This window comes from Carcharodon carcharias (assembly GCF_017639515.1).
Source record: "Carcharodon carcharias isolate sCarCar2 chromosome 38 unlocalized genomic scaffold, sCarCar2.pri SUPER_38_unloc_23, whole genome shotgun sequence".
NCBI lineage: Eukaryota > Metazoa > Chordata > Chondrichthyes > Lamniformes > Lamnidae > Carcharodon > Carcharodon carcharias.
The window spans coordinates 39821-59579 of record NW_024470790.1 but is presented as its reverse complement, the minus strand read 5'-3'; the positions used below and the strand labels follow the sequence as shown (position 1 = coordinate 59579).

The following is a 19759-nucleotide window of genomic DNA, read 5'->3' as shown; positions in this document are numbered from 1 at the left end:
TCGGACCCTTGAACCGGCTATCTGAGGGAAAAGGCCGCTCGCCAATGCCCTGGTAAGAAGGGGTTTCACAACAATGGGCGCTTTGGGATTGGGCCTAGTTTAGGCCAAGGAAGCCTGGGCCTGACTTATTTCTCTCTCTCTCTCTCTCTCGCAGACCATGGAAGAAGCTGTCTTTATGGAGATGCTACAACTAGTTGTGCACAGAAACTGCCCTTTGAAACCTTGTTACCGAAAATGCAGCATCGCCCTTCCCCTCAACTTTGGCCTTCACTCCCAGTGACCCTCCTCTCCCACCCTGTACCCTCTCTCCCCCTGCGTGCTCTCTGCTTGCCCCCTCACTCTCCTCTTCCTACCCCCGCTCACTCTGCCTCTCCCCTCCCTTCCCTCTGTTTTATCATCCTTCTCTCCCCCTGCCTCTCTCCCCCTGCCTCTCTCCCCCTGCCTCTCTTTCCACCTGCCTCTCTCCCCCTGCCTCTCTTTCCCCCTGCCTCTCTCCCCCTGCCTCTCTCCCCCTGCCTCTCTCCCCCTGCCTCTCTCCCCCTGCCTCTCTCCCCCTGCCTCTCTCCCCCTGCCTCTCTCCCCCTGCCTCTCTCCCCCTGCCTCTCTCCCCCTGCCTCTCTCCCCCTGCCTCTCTCCCCCTGCCTCTCTCCCCCTGCCTCTCTATCTCCCCCTGCCTCTCTATCTCCCCTCCCTTCCCTCTGTTTTATCATCCTTCTCTCCCCCTGCCTCTCTCCCCCTGCCTCTCTCCCCCTGCCTCTCTATCTCCCCTCCCTTCCCTCTGTTTTATCATCCTTCTCTCCCCCTGCCTCTCTCCCCCTGCCTCTCTTTCCACCTGCCTCTCTCCCCCTGCCTCTCTCCCCCTGCCTCTCTCCCCCTGCCTCTCTTTCCACCTGCCTCTCTTTCCACCTGCCTCTCTCCCCCTGCCTCTCTCCCCCTGCCTCTCTCCCCCTGCCTCTCTCCCCCTGCCTCTCTCCCCCTGCCTCTCTCCCCCTGCCTCTCTCCCCCTGCCTCTCTCCCCCTGCCTCTCTCCCCCTGCCTCTCTCCCCCTGCCTCTCTCCCCCTGCCTCTCTCCCCCCCTCTCTCCCCTGCCTCTCCCCCTGCCTCTCTCCCCCTGCCTCTCTTCCACCTGCCTCTCTTTCCACCTGCCTCTCTCCCCCTGCCTCTCTCCCCCTGCCTCTCTCCCCCTGCCTCTCTATCTCCCCCTGCCTCTCTATCTCCCCTCCCTTCCCTCTGTTTTATCATCCTTCTCTCCCCCTGCCTCTCTCCCCCTGCCTCTCTTTCCACCTGCCTCTCTCCCCCTGCCTCTCTCCCCCTGCCTCTCTCCCCCTGCCTCTCTCCCCCTGCCTCTCTTCCCCCTGCCTCTCTCCCCCTGCCTCTCTCCCCCTGCCTCTCTTCCACCTGCCTCTCTCCCCCTGCCTCTCTCCCCCTGCCTCTCTCCCCCTGCCTCTCTCCCCCTGCCTCTCTCCCCCTGCCTCTCTCCCCCTGCCTCTCTCCCCCTGCCCTCTCTCCCCCTGCCTCTCTCCCCCTGCCTCTCTCCCCCGGCCTCTCTCCCCCGGCCTCTCTCCCCCGGCCTCTCTCCCCCGGCCTCTCTCCCCCGGCCTCTCTCCCCCGGCCTCTCTCCCCCGGCCTCTCTCCCCCGGCCTCTCTCCCCCGGCCTCTCTCCCCCGGCCTCTCTCCCCCGGCCTCTCTCCCCCGGCCTCTCTCCCCCGGCCTCTCTCCCCCTGCCTCTCTCCCCCTGCCTCTCTCCCCCACCCTCTCTCCCTCACCCCTCTCTCCCTCACCCCTTCCGCCCTCACCCCTTCCTCCCTCATTTTCTCTATCTCCCCTTCATTCTCTCTCTACCTTTCATTCTCTCTCTCTCCCTTCCCCCCGCGCTCTTGCTTTCTGTCACTCTCTCGCTCTCTCTCTTTCTCTCACTCTCTCTCTCTGTCTCGCTCTCTCTGTCACTCTTTCTGTCACTCTCTCGCTTTCTCTCGCTCTCTCTGTCTCTCTCTGTCTCTCTCTGTCTCTCTCTGTCTCTCTCTGTCTCTCTCTGTCTCGCTCTGTCTCGCTCTCTCTGTCTCGCTCTCTCTGTCTCGCTCTCTCTGTCTCGCTCTCTCTGTCTCGCTCTCTCTGTCTCGCTCTCTCTGTCTCGCTCTCTGTGTCTCGCCCTCTCTGTCTCGCTCGCTCTGTCTCGCTCGCTCTGTCTCGCTCGCTCTGTCTCGCTCGCTCTGTCTCGCTCGCTCTGTCTCGCTCGCTCTGTCTCGCTCGCTCTGTCTCGCTCGCTCTGTCTCGCTCTCTCTGTCTCGCTCTCTCTGTCTCGCTCTCTCTGTCTCGCTCTCTCTGTCTCGCTCGCTCTGTCTCGCTCGCTCTGTCTCGCTCGCTCTGTCTCGCTCGCTCTGTCTCGCTCGCTCTGTCTCGCTCTCTCTGTCTCGCTCTCTCTGTCTCGCTCTCTCTGTCTCGCTCTCTCTGTCTCGCTCTCTCTGTCTCGCCCGCTCTGTCTCGCCCGCTCTGTCTCGCCCGCTCTGTCTCGCCCGCTCTGTCTCGCCCGCTCTGTCTCGCCCGCTCTGTCTCGCCCGCTCTGTCTCGCCCGCTCTGTCTCGCCCTCTCTGTCTCGCCCTCTCTGTCTCGCCCGCTCTGTCTCGCCCGCTCTGTCTCGCCCGCTCTGTCTCGCCCGCTCTGTCTCGCCCGCTCTGTCTCGCCCGCTCTGTCTCGCCCGCTCTGTCTCGCCCGCTCTGTCTCGCCCGCTCTGTCTCGCCCGCTCTGTCTCGCCCGCTCTGTCTCGCCCGCTCTGTCTCGCCCGCTCTGTCTCGCCCTCTCTGTCTCGCCCTCTCTGTCTCGCCCTCTCTGTCTCGCCCTCTCTGTCTCGCCCTCTCTGTCTCGCCCTCTCTGTCTCGCCCTCTCTGTCTCGCCCTCTCTGTCTCGCCCTCTCTGTCTCGCCCTCTCTGTCTCGCCCTCTCTGTCTCGCCCTCTCTGTCTCGCCCTCTCTGTCTCGCCCTCTCTGTCTCGCCCTCTCTGTCTCGCCCTCTCTGTCTCGCCCTCTCTGTCTCGCCCTCTCTGTCTCGCCCTCTCTGTCTCGCCCTCTCTGTCTCGCCCTCTCTGTCTCGCCCTCTCTGTCTCGCCCTCTCTGTCTCGCCCTCTCTGTCTCGCCCTCTCTGTCTCGCCCTCTCTGTCTCGCCCTCTCTGTCTGGCCCTCTCTGTCTGGCCCTCTCAGTCTGGCCCTCTCAGTCTGGCCCTCTCAGTCTGGCCCTCTCAGTCTGGCCCTCTCAGTCTGGCCCTCTCAGTCTCGCCCTCTCTGTCTCGCCCTCTCTGTCTCGCCCTCTCTGTCTCGCCCTCTCTGTCTCGCCCTCTCTGTCTCGCCCTCTCTGTCTCGCCCTCTCTGTCTCGCCCTCTCTGTCTCGCCCTCTCTGTCTCGCCCTCTCTGTCTCGCCCTCTCTGTCTCGCCCTCTCAGTCTCGCCCTCTCAGTCTCGCCCTCTCTGTCTCGCCCTCTCTGTCTCGCCCTCTCTGTCTCGCCCTCTCTGTCTCGCCCTCTCTGTCTCGCCCTCTCTGTCTCGCCCTCTCTGTCTCGCCCTCTCTGTCTCGCCCTCTCTGTCTCGCCCTCTCTGTCTCGCCCTCTCTGTCTCGCCCTCTCTGTCTCGCCCTCTCTGTCTCGCCCTCTCTGTCTCGCCCTCTCTGTCTCGCCCTCTCTGTCTCGCCCTCTCTCTCTCGCCCTCTCTCTCTCGCCCTCTCTCTCTCGCCCTCTCTCTCTCGCCCTCTCTCTCTCGCCCTCTCTCTCTCGCCCTCTCTCTCTCGCCCTCTCTCTCTCGCCCTCTCTCTCTCGCCCTCTCTCTCTCGCCCTCTCTCTCTCGCCCTCTCTCTCTCGCCCTCTCTCTCTCGCCCTCTCTCTCTCGCCCTCTCTCTCTCGCCCTCTCTCTCTCGCCCTCTCTCTCTCGCCGCTCTCTCTCTCGCGCTCTCTCTCTCGCGCTCTCTCTCTCGCGCTCTCTCTCTCGCGCTCTCTCTCTCGCGCTCTCTCTCTCGCGCTCTCTCTCTCGCGCTCTCTCTCTCGCGCTCTCTCTCTCACTCTCCCCCTTCCACCCATCGCGCCCTCTCGCTCTCTCTTTCTCTCTCTCTCCCTCCAACCCTCACACGATGAACCCCTTGACCCCCTGCCCCCCCCCACCCACTCCCCTTCCCTCCCCCCCACCACCCACCAACCCCCCCCCCAACCCCCCTCCGGGAATAAGCAATCACCCAGGGAGACGGGAAGTAAAGCAGAAAGTGCTGGAAATTCCCTGCAGCGTTGGTGGGGGTGGGGGGGGGGGAAGGGGTGGAGAGACGGGGTGAAGGGATTACCCCGTCACCAGGCGTATTCCACTCCCAATAGAGGCCCTCCTGTGCCTCACCCTCGCCCTGACCCTCTCCCCTGCCCCATCCAACCCCCACCTTCCCTGCGACCGAGGGCTTGAGGGTACCAGCTACGGGAGTGACCGATGGTGAGGGGGGGCGGTGGGGTGGGGGGGGTCCCCGAGAGTGGGCGGCCATTTTGTTGCCAGGGTTGGCCAGCCGAAGGGAACTCTGGATAAAAGCCGCCACGGACCCCACCTCGATTTTGCGTGTCCCCTTCCCAGAGGGGGGACTGGGGAGATGGGGAGGCTACAGCTGTGACGGGAAGCGGGCCGGACTTCAACTGACCTGGTCCGAGCGGTCCTGAGGCTGATTGTCCGGCGACTGAGGTCAAGCCACACGGTAAACCCCTGGGCACATCTGGATTCAACTGCACCTGTCCTGGGAGTGTTTGATGGGGACGGTGTAGAGAGAGATTTACTCTGTATCTAACCCCGTGCTGTACCTGTCCTTTGAGTGTTTGATGGGGACAGTGTAGAGGGAGATTTACTCTGTATCTAACCCCGTGCTGTACCTGTCCTGGGAGTGTTTGATGGGGACGGTGTAGAGGGAGATTTACTCTGTATCTAACCCCGTGCTGTACCTGTCCTGGGAGTGTTTGACGGGACAGTGTAGAGGGAGATTTACTCTGTATCTAACCCCGTGCTGTACCTGTCCTGGGAGTGTTTATTGGGGACAGTTTAGAGGGAGCTTTACTCTGTATCTAACCCCGTGCTGTACCTGTCCTGGGAGTGTTTGATGGGGACGGTGTAGAGGGAGCTTTACTCTGTATCTAACCCCATGCTGTACCTGTCCTGGGAGTGTTTGATGGGGACAGTGTAGAGGGACCTTTGCTCTGTATCTAACCTCGTGCTGTACCTGTCCTGGGAGTGATTGATGGGGACAGTGTAAGGGGATCTTTGCTCTGTATCTAACTCCGTGCTGTTCCTGTCCTGGGAGTTATTGATGGGGACAGTGTAGAGGGAGATTTACTCTGTGTCTAACCCCATGCTGTACCTGTCCTGGGAGTGATTAATGTGGACAATGTAGAGGGAGATTTACTCTGTATCTAACCCCGTGCTGTACCTGTCCTGGGAGTGTTTGATGGGGACAGTGCAGAGGGAGATTTACTCTGTATCTAACCCCATGCTGTACCTGTCCTGGGAGTGTTTGATGGGGACAGTGTAGAGGGAGATTTACTCTGTATCTAACCCCGTGCTGTAACTGTCCTGGGAGTGTTTGATGGGGACAGAGGGAACTTTACTCTGTATCAAATCTATTATAACTATTTGATGTTGAGGGTTAAGGTTGGTTAATATGCTGTAATTCCTGTAAATTGGACTATTGAACTTTGCTCCTTCTGTACCATGTGTCAACTGTACATATGTGATGCTACATTGAAATATAAATACATTTTGTTCTTTTAATTATTACTGTCTTTTATATCTGAATAAACCAGGTGTTAGATACACTGTCCTTTCCCCCTCTGGGACTGTGTGTCACAGTGAATTAGATACACTGTTCTTTCCCCCTCTGTGAAAGGGTGTCACAGTGCGTTAGATACACTGTCCTTTCCCCCTCTGGGACAGGGTGTCACAGTGCGTTAGATACACTGTCCTTTCCCACTCTGGGACCGGGTGTCACAGTGCGTTAGATACACTGTCCTTTCCCCCTCTGGGACCGGGTGTCACAGTGCGTTAGATACACTGTCCTTTCCCCCTCTGGGACAGTGAAGTAACGGCCGAAATATTTCCAAGTCGGGATGGTGAGGGGCTCGGAGGGGAACTTCCAGGTGCTGGTGTTCCCCATGTGTCTGCTGCCCTTGTCCTTCTAGATGGTAGAGGTCGTGGGTTTGGGCGGCGCTGTCGAAGGAGCCTTGGTGAGTTGCTGCAGTGCATCTTGTAGGTGGTACACACACTGCTGCTACTGTGCGTCGGTGGTGGGGGGAGTGAATGTTTGTGGATGGGGGGCCGATCAAGCGGGGCTGCTTTGTCCTGGATGGTGTCGAGCATCTTGAGTGTTGTGGGAGCTGCACTCATCCAGGCAAGTGGGGAGTGTCCCATCCCACTCCTGACTGGTGCCTTGTAGATGGTGGACAGGCTTTGGGGAGTCAGGAGGTGAGTTACTCTCTGCAGGATTCCCAGCCTCTGACCTGCTGTTGAAGCCACAGTATTTATATGGCTGGTCCAGTTCAGTTTCTGGTCAATGGTAACCCCCAGGATGTTGATAGTGGGGGATTCAGTGATGGTGATGCCATTGAATGTCAAGGGGTGATGGTTAGATTCTCTCTTGTTGGGGCTGATCATTGCCTGGCACTTGTGTGGTGTGAATGTTACTCACCACTTGTCAGCCCAACCTGGATATTGTCCAGGTCTTGCTGAGGAGTTGGGAGGGAGTTGATGGACATTGAACTCCCCCACCCAGAGCACATTCTGTGCCCTTGCCACCCTCAGTGCTGTTGAACACGCAGTGGCACTGATTCCTCAGTTGAGGGAGGGTGGTATGTGATAATCAGCTAGAGGGTTTCCTACCCATGTCTGACCTGAATTCATGAGATTACTTGGGGTCCGGAGTTGGTGTAGAGAATTCCCAGCTGGGAATAAGGGAAAAAAAACCCCAAGCTTAAACAGATTGGTGCGAATCATTAACTGACTGCTTGTTTTACAAAAGGAATTACATATACAAAGAAACTTTTAGAAGTCACAGGAGGAGGGATGTCTCTCAATGTAATCGTTTCTGCAGTATATGGAGGTTTTTGTATGTTAATTGTATCTATTAACTGGGATCTCACCAGCACATATGAAGAAACACATGTTAAAACCGTGGCTCTGTTGAGTTAGGAGGCACACTTCTGTAACGTCTAATTCCGTCAATAAATATAGTGCTGTCAAGATTGGCTCCAGTTCTATCCTTCACCAAGTGTCTTTCTGGAGTCGAACATGGTTGACTTGCCTATCGAACTGATTGGCTCAGCTCATTCATACACACAGCAGAGATGTGTGAGCGTGGACGGTTGCATTGCACGTGGGATGGTACCGAGCTCCGGGTGTCCACCGGTTTGTGCTGGTCAGCTTGCTTCAATCCTGCCTTCCGCTGGAGGTCAATGATTTACGTACTGCCGACCGCCCCCTTTGAGGTGGGCACGCTACTCCCTGCCTCTCCTCACAACCCCCCCAGCTGAGCAAAGCACGCAGACTGATCACGCAGTGCAGGCTAAATGCAATCGAATTGTATTTATTGAGAAAATATAAGTTATAAAAATGCAAGCGCAAATCAGCATGACTTTTATTGATGGCCCTATTTTAATTTCCATCGGCAAGACAAATCATAGCATAGAATCCTACGGAACGCTCTTCAAAGCGGAACGAGATGGGCATCAGTGCTATTGGGAGCCCCTCCCATCAACTAAAGCTTGGCGCAGTCGAGGTGTCTGGCTTTCAGGGCCGTGCCGCTCTCGCCCGTTGAGACTGGGAAACCCTGTCGCCTGCAGGAGTCTCCCAGGGGCTGACCGAGCAGGAATTGGAAGGGAGTGGAGGGCAGACGAAAGAGAGTGGAAGGGACGTGGTCCCACGGGGAGGGAGAGAGGGGGGCATGGGGGGGAATGGGGTGAAAGGGTAAAGGTTAGGGGAATACAACAGCGAGAAGAGGATCTCCGGAGGGGAAGGGCGCGAGGCCGATGGTATTCAGGTAGGCGGTGAAGGTGGGATCATCGGGGTGGGTTACGTAACTCTGGCGGGGGGGGGGGGGTGGTGGGGGTTCACTGAGGTGGGGTCCACAGGTGAAGGAAACGTCAAAGGTCACGCTCCGTTACTTGAGGTAGCGGATCGCACTGTGGGTGCCGGAGGTCAGGGGTCGCTGGCAAGGCGCCCAGGAGGTCATCACTTGAAGCCCCAGGTCCTGGTCCCAGACCTCGACGGTCAACAGGTGGTCGGATTCGGCCTTGACCTCGCCCTGGGGTTGTCGGTGCCTCCCTGGACGGGTGTCCCTGGCGATGACCTAGGCGTCGGTGGCGGAGGTGAGGTCACCCCAGAGGTCGCGACCTCTCTTGACCGTCACCGACAGGCGCCCCATGCCCTTCACCTTGGGGCAGCACTGGAGGTCCAGCAGGCTGTCCTGGTGGCACAGGCAGGAGCAGGGGTCCCGCCGGTCCCGGTGCGAGCCGGAGGGGCACTGGGTGCCCCTGTCGCACTCCCGGGAGAGGGCGTTGGCCGTGATGTAGTCGCTGATGTAGTGCTGCAGGTTGGCGTGGCGTGGGTCGGAGCGGAGCAGCAGGTGGTGGAGGGGCTCCAGGGCGTACCGCACCATGCCCGGACTGGCGGGCAGGCTGTCTGCCCAGCGGGTGAAGGCTGCGCCATCCTCGGAGAAGAAGAGGTCCACCCCCTCGCCGGCCTTGCCCCCCCCACCGTCACCTCCGTCTCCCGGTCCCTGAAGGCCTGGTGGATGCTGTCTCCAGGCCCCATGGCGCGCGCCAGCTTCTTGCACCCGCTGGAATCTCACCGTGGCACCGATCTGTATGCCCAACTGGGCGCCGGCCTCCACCCCCAGGCAGTCCTTTCACCTCTTCGGCGCTGTCAGGGAGGAAGTTCCGGAATTTGGACCCAGCGACAGCGAAGGAACGGCCAATATATTCCCAAGTCTGGACGGTCAGTGGCTCGGAGGGGGAACATGGTATGAACCGAGTGCCCACTGCTCCCTCCAGTCACAGGCTGGCGGCTGACAGACACACCAGGGAGCACAGAAGCAGCCAGGGATTGGAGGAGCAGCACCTCATGGATTCTGTCACCCCCAGGACAGGTACAGCACGGGGTTAGATACAGAGTAAATCTCCCTCTACACTGTCCCCATCAAACACTCCCAGGACAGGTACAGCACGGGGTTAGATACAGAGTAAATCTCCCTCTACACTGTCCCCATCATTGTTTGATTAAATTCCAGTCTGTAACTCACTCCCGGGTATGTGTTATTCTATATATAAACCACCCCGAACCCCTCGATTAGATTCCAGTCTGTAACTCACCCCCGGGTATCTGTTATTCTATATATAAACCACCCGCACCCCTGGATTAGTTTCAAGTCTGTAACTCACCCCCGGGTATCTGTTATTTTATATATAAACCATCCGAACCCCTCGATTAGTTTCAAGTCTGTAACTCACTCCCGGGTATCTGTTATTCTATATATAAACCACCCCGAGCCCCTCGATTAGATTCCAATCTGTAACTCACTCCCGGGTATCTGTTATTCTATATATAAACCACCCCGAACCCCTCGATTAGATTCCAGTCTGTAACTCACTCCCGGGTATCTGTTATTCTATATTTATACCAGCTCGAACTCCTCCCTTAGATTCCAGTCTGTAACTCACTCCCGGGTATCTGTTATTCTATATATAAACCACCCCGAACCCCTCGATTAGATTCCAGTCTGTAACTCACTACCGGGTATCTGTTATTCTATATATAAACCACCCCGAACCCCTCGATTAGATTCCAGTCTGTAACTCACTCCCGGGTATCTGTTATTCTATATATAAACCACCCCGAACCCCTCGATTAGATTCCAGTCTGTAACTCACTCTCCCTCTCCCAATCTCTGTCCCTTCCCCCTCACTTTCTGACTGTCTCACTTCCTCGCTCTCTATTTCTGTCTGTCTCTCACTCTATGTCTCTCTCTCTTTCCCTGTCTTTCTCTCTCTTTCTCTGTCTTTCTCTCTCTTTCTCTGTCCTTCTCAATTTCTCTCTCTCGCTCTCACTCTCTGTCTCTCTCTCAGTCTCTCTTTTCCTGTCTCTTTCTCTCTCTCTGTCTGTCTCTCTCTTTCTCTAACTCTTTCTCTCTCCCTGTTTCTCTCTATCTCTGTCTCTCTTCCTCTCTGTCTCCTCTCTCTCGCCCTCTGTCTCTGTCACTATTTCTCTCTGTCCTCCCTCTATCTCTCTCTTTCTCTCTCTCTCTATTTCTCTGTGTCTCTCGCTCTCTCTCTCTTTTTCTCTCTGTCCCTTTATCTCTCACTATCTCTCTGTCTCTCTCTCTCTCTGTCTCTCTCTTTCTGTCTCTCTCTCTCTTTCACTCTGCCTGCCTTTCTCTATCTTTTGCTCTCTCTCTCTCTTTCTCTCTGTCCTCTTTCTATCTATCTCCTCCTCTCTCTCTTTCTCTCTCTGTCTCTCCCTCTCTCTCTGTCTCTCTTTCTCTCTGTCCCCTTTCTATCTCTCCATCCCCATTCTATGTCTCTCCTTCTCTATCTCTGTCTCTCTCTCTCCCTCTCCCCCTTTGTCTCTTTCTCTCTGTCTCTCTCTTTCTGTGTCTCTGTCTCTCTGTGTCTCTCTTTCTCTAACTCTGCCTGCCTCTCTCTTTCTCACTCTGCCTGCCTCTCTCTTTCACTCTTTCTCTCTCTGTCCCCTTTCTATCTCCTTCTCTCTCTCTGTCACCTCCCTAACTCTCTCTGTCTGTCTGTCTCTTTCTCTTCCCTCTCTCTCTGCCTCCCTCTCATGCTTTTTCTGTCTCTATCTGTGTCTCTGTCTCTCTGTCTCCCTCTATCTGTCTGTCTCTCTCTCTCCCTGTCTCTCTCTTCCTCTCTCTCTCTGTACCCTTTTATCTCTCTTCTTCTCTCTCTTTGTGTCCCTTTCTTCCTGTCTCTCCTTCTCTGTCTGTCTCTCTCTCTCTCCCCTCCCTAACTCTTGTCTGTTTCTCCCTTCTCTCTCTCCCTTTCTCTCTGACTCCCTCACACGCTCTTTCTGTCTCTTTCTTTCTGCATCTCTTTTTCTGTCTCTCCCTCTTTCTCTGTCTCTCTCTCTCTTTCTGCCTGTCTCTCGTTCTCAGTCTCTCTCTTTCTCTCCGTCCCCTTTCTCTCTCTCTCCTCTCTCTCTCTGTCTCTCCGTCTCTTACTCTGCCTCTCTCTCTGACACTATTTCTCTCTGTTCCCCTATCTTTCTCTCTTTCTCTGTCTCTCTCTTTCCCTCACCGCCTCCCTCTCCTCTCTTTCTCTGTCTCTCACTCACTCTGCTTCTCTCTGCCTATCCCTTTCTCTCCCTTTCTCTTTGCCTCCCTCTCACACTCTTTTTTTTCTCTCTCTCTGAATCATTCTTTGCCTCTGTCTCCCTCTGCATCCAGCTTTCTCTCTCCGTCCCCTCTTTCTCTCTGTGTCTCTGCCTCTCTCTCTCAATCTCTCTGCCTCCCTCATTTCTATCTCCCTCTCTTTTTTTTCTGACTCTCTAAGTCTCTCTGCCCTCCCTCACTCTCTCTCTCTCTGTCTGTCTCTCTCCCAATCCTCTCTGTAGCTCTCTCTCTCTGCTTTCTCTCTCTCTCTCTCTTGCTTTCTCTCTCTCTTTGTCTCTCTCTCTCTCTGTTGCTTTCTCTCTCTCTTTCTCTCTCCCTCACTCTCTCTTTCTCACTCTGAGTCTCGGTCTGTCTCCCTCTCTCTCCTCCTGTCCCTCTTTCTTACTGTCCCCTTCTTTCTCCCTCTCTCTCTCTTCCTCTCTGTCCCCTCTCTGCCTCTCCCTCTCTCTCTCCCTTTCTCTCTCCCTCTGTCTCTCTCTCTCTCTCACCCCCACTAATCTCCAGCTCCCCCCTCTCTCTCTTTCCCACTCCATGTATCCCTTAACGCCCCCCTCTTTCTGCCTGCCTCTCTTGCTGCCTCCCTCTCTCTCTCTCTCTCGCTCTCTCTCTTTTGCTGTCTCTCTCTCTCTTCCCAGTATCTCTCACCGACCCCCCCTCCTCGGCGAGGGAGGGGGAGGCTAAGCCCCTCGTTTCTCCAGGCTCCCTCGTCGGCGTTGAACGCAGATTTGCCTCCCCCTTGCCTGCTGCGGAGAGTGAGGTGAGTTCCCCACCCCCTCCTGGGGTGGGGGGTGGGGGGCCGGTATGGAGGCTGTTCCATGACCCGCTGGCACCTGAGACCAGACCTCCGTCAGTAAATTGTGACTGATGCCCTCAGCGGTACCTGGGGCTGTGAGTGTGGCTTTTTATATAGCAGCTAGCGTGACCACAGAACAGCCCAGGACACTTCACAGCCAGTAATTCACTCCTGTGGTTCGCTGTCTTCGTCTGGGATCTTCCTATGCAACTGGACGCAGTGGGTGGGGTGAGGACGCCCCCACCCCCCACCCCCAGCTGGGACGTTAGGGAGAATGACCCTTACCCCCACCCCCCTCACCCCATCTTCCCACCTGACACTTCATTGGCTTAATTGGCCTTGGGATCTTCCTGTGCAACTGGACACAGTGGGTGGGGTGAGGACCCCCCCATCCCCAGCCGGGATATTGGGGAGAATACCCCTCATCCCCACTCCCCCCACCCCCCCTCACCCCATCTTCCCACCTGACTCTTTGACATAATTGACCTTGGGATCTTCCTGTGCAACTGGACATGGTTGTGGGGGTTGCTGGGGGAGGGGGAAGGCTGGCAGGCAGAGTGACTGGATGTCGGTTTTGAACCTCGTAGCTTTGTTTTGGCGACTGGGCTTTATAAGTTCCAGCTGGACATGGGGTTGGGCTGTGGGGGTGGGGGTGGCAGGGTTGGGGGGCTGGGGGGTGGGTGTGGAGGGGGCAAAATGGAGCTGTGATGCCCTGTGTGCAGAGACGTGATGTGTATGGCTGGCTTTGTGTCGGTGTTTCGAATCATCGCCTCTTTCTTTCCCGGTCAAACAATCGTTAGAAAGCAGGCTGGTGCCCAGGAGAATGTCTCAAAGCATCCATATACTTTGCAGATCAATGGGAGAAGGGAGAGGTTCATTGGTTGACCGCAATCTGGGGCATGCGAGGGGAGCCAGGCTGATGAGGGGGTTAGTTTGCAGCGAGAGAGAGAGAAAGATGCCAGCAGGAGGCGCCCAGGATCAGCTGAGACCAGAAGACATATGGCAACCAGGCACACCCTTGGAGTCGCTAAGGTAGAAGAAATGAGGCCCAATCTTGAGTTCGGGGTGCCGGTAATTGGGTGGGGGGGTTGGCGGGGCGGGGGAGGTGGGAGTGCTTCAGGGGCATTGGAGGGTTTGCCTTTTGGATACAGGTGGAGGGGCTCCAAGAAGAGCAGCGGAATCCCAGAAGGGACTGGAAGTGAATTCCTGAGAGCTGTGGCACACCGTGGTTTGGTGCCGGGAGAGGTGCCAGGAGCCTCAAGATCAGGGAAAGTATCGGGGGAGCCTTGGGTGGGTAGAGGAGTGGAGCAGAGAGCATGTAGTTCAGATATTCAGGCTTGGAGGACACAAAATGAATTTACGTTGGTTGCACTTGCTTTGCTTAACTCTTGTACCAGTGAAAGCTATTGATGAAAACATGAAGCCTCGCGGTGTTAAGTCTTTCAGTTTATAACTGGGAACTGGAGTTTGTATCCAAAGTGAAATGGTCCCCAGTTCATACAGAGAACATTGGTCAAACTCTGGTTAGGCCCCAACTCGAGCACCGCCTCCTGCTCCAGTCGCCACACTGTAGGGCGGGTGTGAGGGTCCCCGAGAGGGTGGGAGAGGGAGATTTACCAGGACGGTCCCCGGGGGGTGAGGGGGTGGGTTTTATCTACAAGGTTTCGGTTGGAGGAGCTGGGGCTGTTCTCCCCTCGGAGTGAAGGAGGTTGAGGGGACCCTCTGAGAGAGGTGGGCAAGAGGGGGACGAGACTGGATAAGGTGGGCAGGGTAAAGCTGTTCCCATTGGCTGACGGTACAAGGACTGGTTGTTAGTGGGGGTGGGGGTGGCGGAGGAGTGGGTGGGGACAGATTTAAGGTTTCGGGCAAGGGGGCTGGGAAAGGGGGGAGGACGAATATTTTTCATGCATCAACTGGTAACGAACTGGAAATCACTGACTACAACATGGTGGCAGCGGGGACCATGAACAATTCCAATACACTTTTAAACACATTTAAAAGAGGGAGTCTCTCTGTCAGGGACCCCTGTTAAAGTGGGAGTCTCTCCGTCGGGGACCCCTGTTAAAGAGGGAGTCTCTCCGTCAGGGACCCCTGTTAAAGAGGGAGTCTCTCCGTCAGGGACCCCTGTTAAAGAGGGAGTCTCTCCGTCGGGGACCCCTGTTAAAGAGGGAGTCTCTCCGTCGGGGACCCCTGTTAAAGAGGGAGTCTCTCCGTCAGGGACCCCTGTTAAAGAGGGAGTCTCTCCGTCAGGGACCCCTGTTAAAGAGGGAGTCTCTCCGTCAGGGACCCCTGTTAAAGAGGGAGTCTCTCCGTCAGGGACTCCTGTTAAAGTGGGAGTCTCTCCGTCAGGGACCCCTGTTAAAGAGGGAGTCTCTCCGTCACGTACTCCTGTTAAAGAGGGAGTCTCTCTGTCAGGGACCCCTGTTAAAGAGGGGGTCTCTCCGTCAGGGACCCCTGTTAAAGAGGGAGTCTCTCTTTCATGGACCCCTGTTAAAGAGGGAGTCTCTCCGTCAGGGACCCCTGTTAAAGAGGGAGTCTCTCCGTCAGGGACCCCTGTTAAAGAGGGAGTCTCTCTTTCATGGACCCCTGTTAAAGAGGGAGTCTCTCCGTCAGGGACCCCTGTTAAAGAGGGAGTCTCTCCGTCAGGGACCCCTGTTAAAGAGGGAGACTCTCCGTCAGGGACCCCTGTTAAAGAGGGAGTCTCTCCGTCAGGGACCCCTGTTACAGAGGGAGCCTCTCTCTCTGCCTCCTGTGTTTGAGATAACTGAGAGAAGGAAGTGGCAAGGAGAGGCTAACTCATCACTTCTGGAGAAGTGAAAAACATGACAGACCTTGGTGAGTGAAGTGTGAGTATGAGTGTCACGCTGTGCATCACCCTTGAGTGTGAGTGAGCCTGCCGTTGGTCACCCACAATGATGTGTCGAATACTGTCCCGCTGCAGCCCAGAGCCTCAGCTTCTCCACAGATCCCTGTGTGTAGTTGTGAGAGATCTCAATCAGCCTCATGTTCAGGCCAAGATTTCGATAGAGGATCAGAGGCAAGTTACATCTGATGTCTATCTACGCAAGAGAGTCTCAACTCACCAAACTATCATCTGCATTGCTTATTCACTCTGTGCCAATGTCGGAGGGTCAGCACTGAGAGAGCGCCTCATTGTCGGAGGGTCAGTACTGAGAGAGCGCCTCACTGTCGGAGGGTCAGTACTGAGAGAGTGCCTCACTGTCGGAGGGTCAGTCCTGAGGGAGAGCCGCACTGTCGGAGGGTCAGTGCTGAGGGAGCGCCGCACTGTCGGAGGGTCAGTACTGAGGGAGAGCCGCACTGTCGGAGGGTCAGTGCTGAGGGAGAGCCGCACTGTCGGAGGGTCAGTGCTGAGGGAGCGCCGCACTGTCGGAGGGCCAGTACTGAGGGAGAGCCGCACTGTCGGAGGGTCAGTACTGAGGGAGTGCCGCACTGTCGGAGGGTCAGTACTGAGGGAGTGCTGCACTGTTGGAGGGTCAGTACGGAGGGAGCCGCACTGTCGGAGGGTCCGTACGGAGGGAGCCTCACTGTCGGAGGGTCAGCACTGAGGGAGAGCCGCACTGTCGGAGCGCCAGTACTGAGGGAGGACAGTAGGGGCCTGAATTTTCCGGTGGGTGTGGTTCATTCCGATCCTCAGTTTGGCGGGCACCGGAGTTGTCTGATCGCTGACCGAGCTCTCAGAGGTCTATTTAGGCCCCGGAAATTCCAATTAAGACAGGCGGCTGACACAGCTCTGAGTGCTACCTGTGTGGGCAGGGTGGGAGGGGAGGGTGGAGGAGGGAGAGCCGGGAATTCCGCTCTCTCATCCCGCCCCCGGTTGTGTCTCCCTGAAGTACAGGAAGGCTCCTTGACCTCTCCCCCTTCCCTCCAACCTTACAGTTGGATGGGCGGCGCTGTTAATGAGCCGAATTATTTCCCGACCACTCTCTGGCCTATGAGGGTGTCAGGTAATCCTGTCTCATTGCTCGTTGCCAAGCCGAGAATAATTCACTCCCTGCCTGGCTCTGGGACCTGTCGCTCTCTGAAATTATCCCCAAAACGTCGCATGGACTCATGTCCCTTTGCCTTTCTGACGCCCCCAACCCCAACGTAGGTTAAAATCACCCGTGCATCTCACTCCCTCCACCCCCCTCCTCTCTCACCAGCCCCCGTCACGTTATTATTCACCCTCTGTCCTCTGGTGTCATGTTCCAGGCCCTATCATCCACTCCCAGTGATGACTCCTTCCCTCTGCTGGTCCTTATCTTGGCTCAGACTCACTCGAGAGCTTTGATTTCTGGAACTCAGCTCGCTGAGATCAAAGCAAAATACTGCAGATGCTGGAAATCTGAAATAAAAACTGAAAATGCTGGTGGGGCGGGGGAGGGAGGGGTGAGACTCAACAGGACTGGCAGGGTGTTCGAAGAGCTCTGAAGGAGGGTCATACAGTCTCAAAATGTTAACTCGCTCTGTCTCTCCAAGGATGATCCCAGGCTTTCTGAGTTTTTATTTTCCTCCAGCAGTTTCTGTTTCTATTCCACCTCCCTCCCTGTTGCACTCACGTCTCCTGTAAGTAACAGAGCTACCCAACCGCCTTTTCCCAGCTCCCTGTCTCCTTCCAAAATGGTAAAGACCCTTGGGCCTTCAGCTCCCGGCCTTGGTCGCCTTGCAACCACGTTATCATCGCCCACATCGCTAAGCCCTGTCTCTAGCCTCGTCTTTTCTCATTCATTTACCACATCGCTCCTCGTGTGATCTATCCTTCTGCAAACCACCCCTCCATACACCCAACCCACCTTCCCCCCCCCCGCTGTTCAGTCATCTGTGGATCTAGAAGGGTGCCCAGCCTGCCCTTTCTTGCCCCCCCCCCAACCGTCAGCCTCCGGTGGGAACGACCCCTGACCTCCTGCCCCTCGCGTGTTCCCGACGTCTGCCCCTTGTGACTCCACAGCTGCCCGTCCGAACCTCCCCTCTCTATTTCACCTCCCTCCCTGTTGCACTCACATCTCCTGTAAGTAACAGAGCTACCCCACCACCTTTTCCCAGCTCCCCGTCTCCCTCCACAATGGCAAAAACCCTTGGGCCTTCAGCTCCCGGCCTTGGTCGCCTTGCAACCGTATCCCTGCCATGGGACGTAGAAAAATACAGAAAACGCTGGCGGAAGTAAAAACTCAGAACGCCTGATATCCTGACGTCTGCCCCATGTGACTCGGCAGCTGCGCGTCCGGACTTCCCCCCCCACTCCCCCCCCCCCCCACAAGTTCATGGGCTCTGCCACAACGCTCTACTTCACCTCAGGAATGGTGCAGGCAAACGGACTCCCTTCCCTCGATGCGCCAGTTGAGAATCCACTGGGGGGGGGGGCGCTCCACTCCTGTCGGCTGCAAGCCGGCCCTTCCCTGGTCTAGAGACGCGTTGGGATCCCCAGGCAGTCCTTCACCTCCTCCGAGGTGTAGCCTTGGGACGCCGCCTCACAGATCCGAATAGCCGTCACGTCCTTGAAGCGACCACCCAGCGCCACCGACTTGATGTAATGGGTGCCGTAGGTGGCCACCAGCTTCCTGTAGTGGTACCTGGTCTCATTGCTAAAGGCGCCGGGCAGGGTCGCCAAGGCTTGGAAGAAATCGGAGGCCAAGAGGGGCTGGTCCTTCACCCAGTACTGGTAGTATTGGCAGTGGAACTCGTGGCTGGTGAAGCTGTACTGGTCCAATTTGGATCTCTTCGTGCCAAAAGCCGTCAGCTCGGACTTGGAACCGGCCACCACGAAGTTGGCAGTGGTGGTCGGCTTGATGGGTACCTGGAGGTCGTCCTTCCAGTCGTTGGAGATGGCCGAGGTGGCGGACTCGGCCAGCTCGGTGGTGGAGCGGAAGAGGCGGCTGGACAGCGAGCGCTTGCAGGACGGACGGACCCGCCAGTCCACCAGCGAGAGGGGCAGTCGCTGCCGGGCATTGGCCAGCAGCCGGTTTCTGCAGAGGGTGCAGGTGCCGTCTGGGTGGAGCCAGGCGTCGACATCGATCACGGAGGCCCCCTTGGCATGCAGGGTTACCAAGTCGTAGCCCTCCCCCGCCAGCCTGGTCCCTGGTATGAAAGTGGCACCAGAGCACTCATTGGCACTGCCCATGTTGCACTGGCAGAGGGAGACCCGGAAGATGCAGAGGAATAAGAGGCAGAATAATCCACTTGGCATGGTGGCATCGACAGCAGCTCCCATCAGTCGAGTCAGAGTATTCTGGAAAAGAAAGCAGGGTGTGTAAGACAGAGTCACACCATCAGGGGCCCCTTTCAATGTGTGAATATCACTATCAGGGAATCCTTTGTAAAGATAGGGACTCTATCTCTTAAAGAGGAATGGGGATTATAAGCTTTGAAGAGGATATTTGTTTATTTTGACAGATTTATGAGCATTTAAAATGATCAATTTTAGAAGTGGATCTGAAGAATTTTCAGTTGATGTTGACAGGATTATGAGCTGTTAAGAGGATTTAAGTTCTTTTGAATGGATGTGAAATACTGTTTCTTTATTTTGTCAGGTTTAAGAGTTGTTTGCATCTTTTTTGAAGTAGATCACAGGACAGTTTGCTTATTTTGACAGATTTATGAGTTGTTAAGATGGTTTTGTTTCAAATGGTTTGAAGAACTGTTTGCAGATTTAGGAGCTCTTGAGAGGACTTTGTGTTTTAAAGAGGATAGGAAAGTTCTGCCTGATAATTTTGACAGATTTATGAGGTGTGAAGAGGATTCTGTTCCTTTTAATTGGAGTTAAAACAAAGCTTGTTTATTTTAACAGATTTATGAGCTATTAAAATGATTAATTTTTAAGTGGATCTGAAGATTTTTCAGTTTATATTGACAGATTTATGAGCAGCTAAGAGGCCTTAAGTTGTTTAAATGGGAGTGAAACACTGTCTTTTAAATTTGAAAGGTTGAAGAGATCTTTGGATCTTTTTTGAAGTGGATTGCAGAACTATTTGCTAACATTGATAGATTTATGAGTCGTTAAGAGGATTTATTGAAGTGGATTGAAGCACTGCTTATTTAGTTTGACAGATCTACAAGAGGATTTTGTATTTTCAAGTGTATATTAAAGTATGGTTTGATAATATTGACAGATTAATGAGCAATTAAGTGGATTTATTTCATTGACACTGAAGTACATTTTTATCTTAACAGATTTATGAGCAGTCAAAAGGATTAAATTTTAAAAACTGGATGGAAGAACGGTTACTTTTGACAGATTTATGAGCATCTCAAAGCGTCCCAAATGATTTTCTAGGATTCAGTAGTACTTATATAATAGATATTGTGTGTGTTTGAGGGCGGGGTGTCATACGGGGTGTGGGAAGATGGGGTTTGGTATGTGGGGTGAGGGTATCTGTGGTTTGTTGGGTGAGGTGCAGTGTGAAGCAGTGAGGGTTGAACGGGCATAATGGGATAATGAGGGACATCTGAGGGTGTGGGACAAGGTCGAGATATGGGGAATGTTACTCACTGTGGGGCAAGAGCATATAGTGGGGGTGAGGTTGGGTGAGGCAGGAGGGGTAGTTATAAGGGAATGAGTGTGGTAAAGCGCTTTGGGG

The 19759-nt window shown here is 55.4% G+C and overlaps 1 protein-coding gene and 1 pseudogene across 1 annotated transcript in view; one reads left to right on the top strand and one right to left on the bottom strand.

Moving 5' to 3' along the window:
• Nucleotides 1–382, top strand: part of stx4 (syntaxin 4) — a 45756-nt gene extending 45374 nt beyond the window's left edge. Inside the window, exon 11 of the mRNA XM_041182171.1 lies at nucleotides 155–382. The gene's annotated coding sequence lies outside the window, so the exon portion shown is untranslated. The remainder of the gene's footprint in view (nucleotides 1–154) is intronic.
• Nucleotides 383–8338: 7956 nt separating this feature from the next.
• LOC121274806 lies at nucleotides 8339–18303 on the bottom strand (annotated as a pseudogene).
• Nucleotides 18304–19759: the final 1456 nt, after the last annotated feature.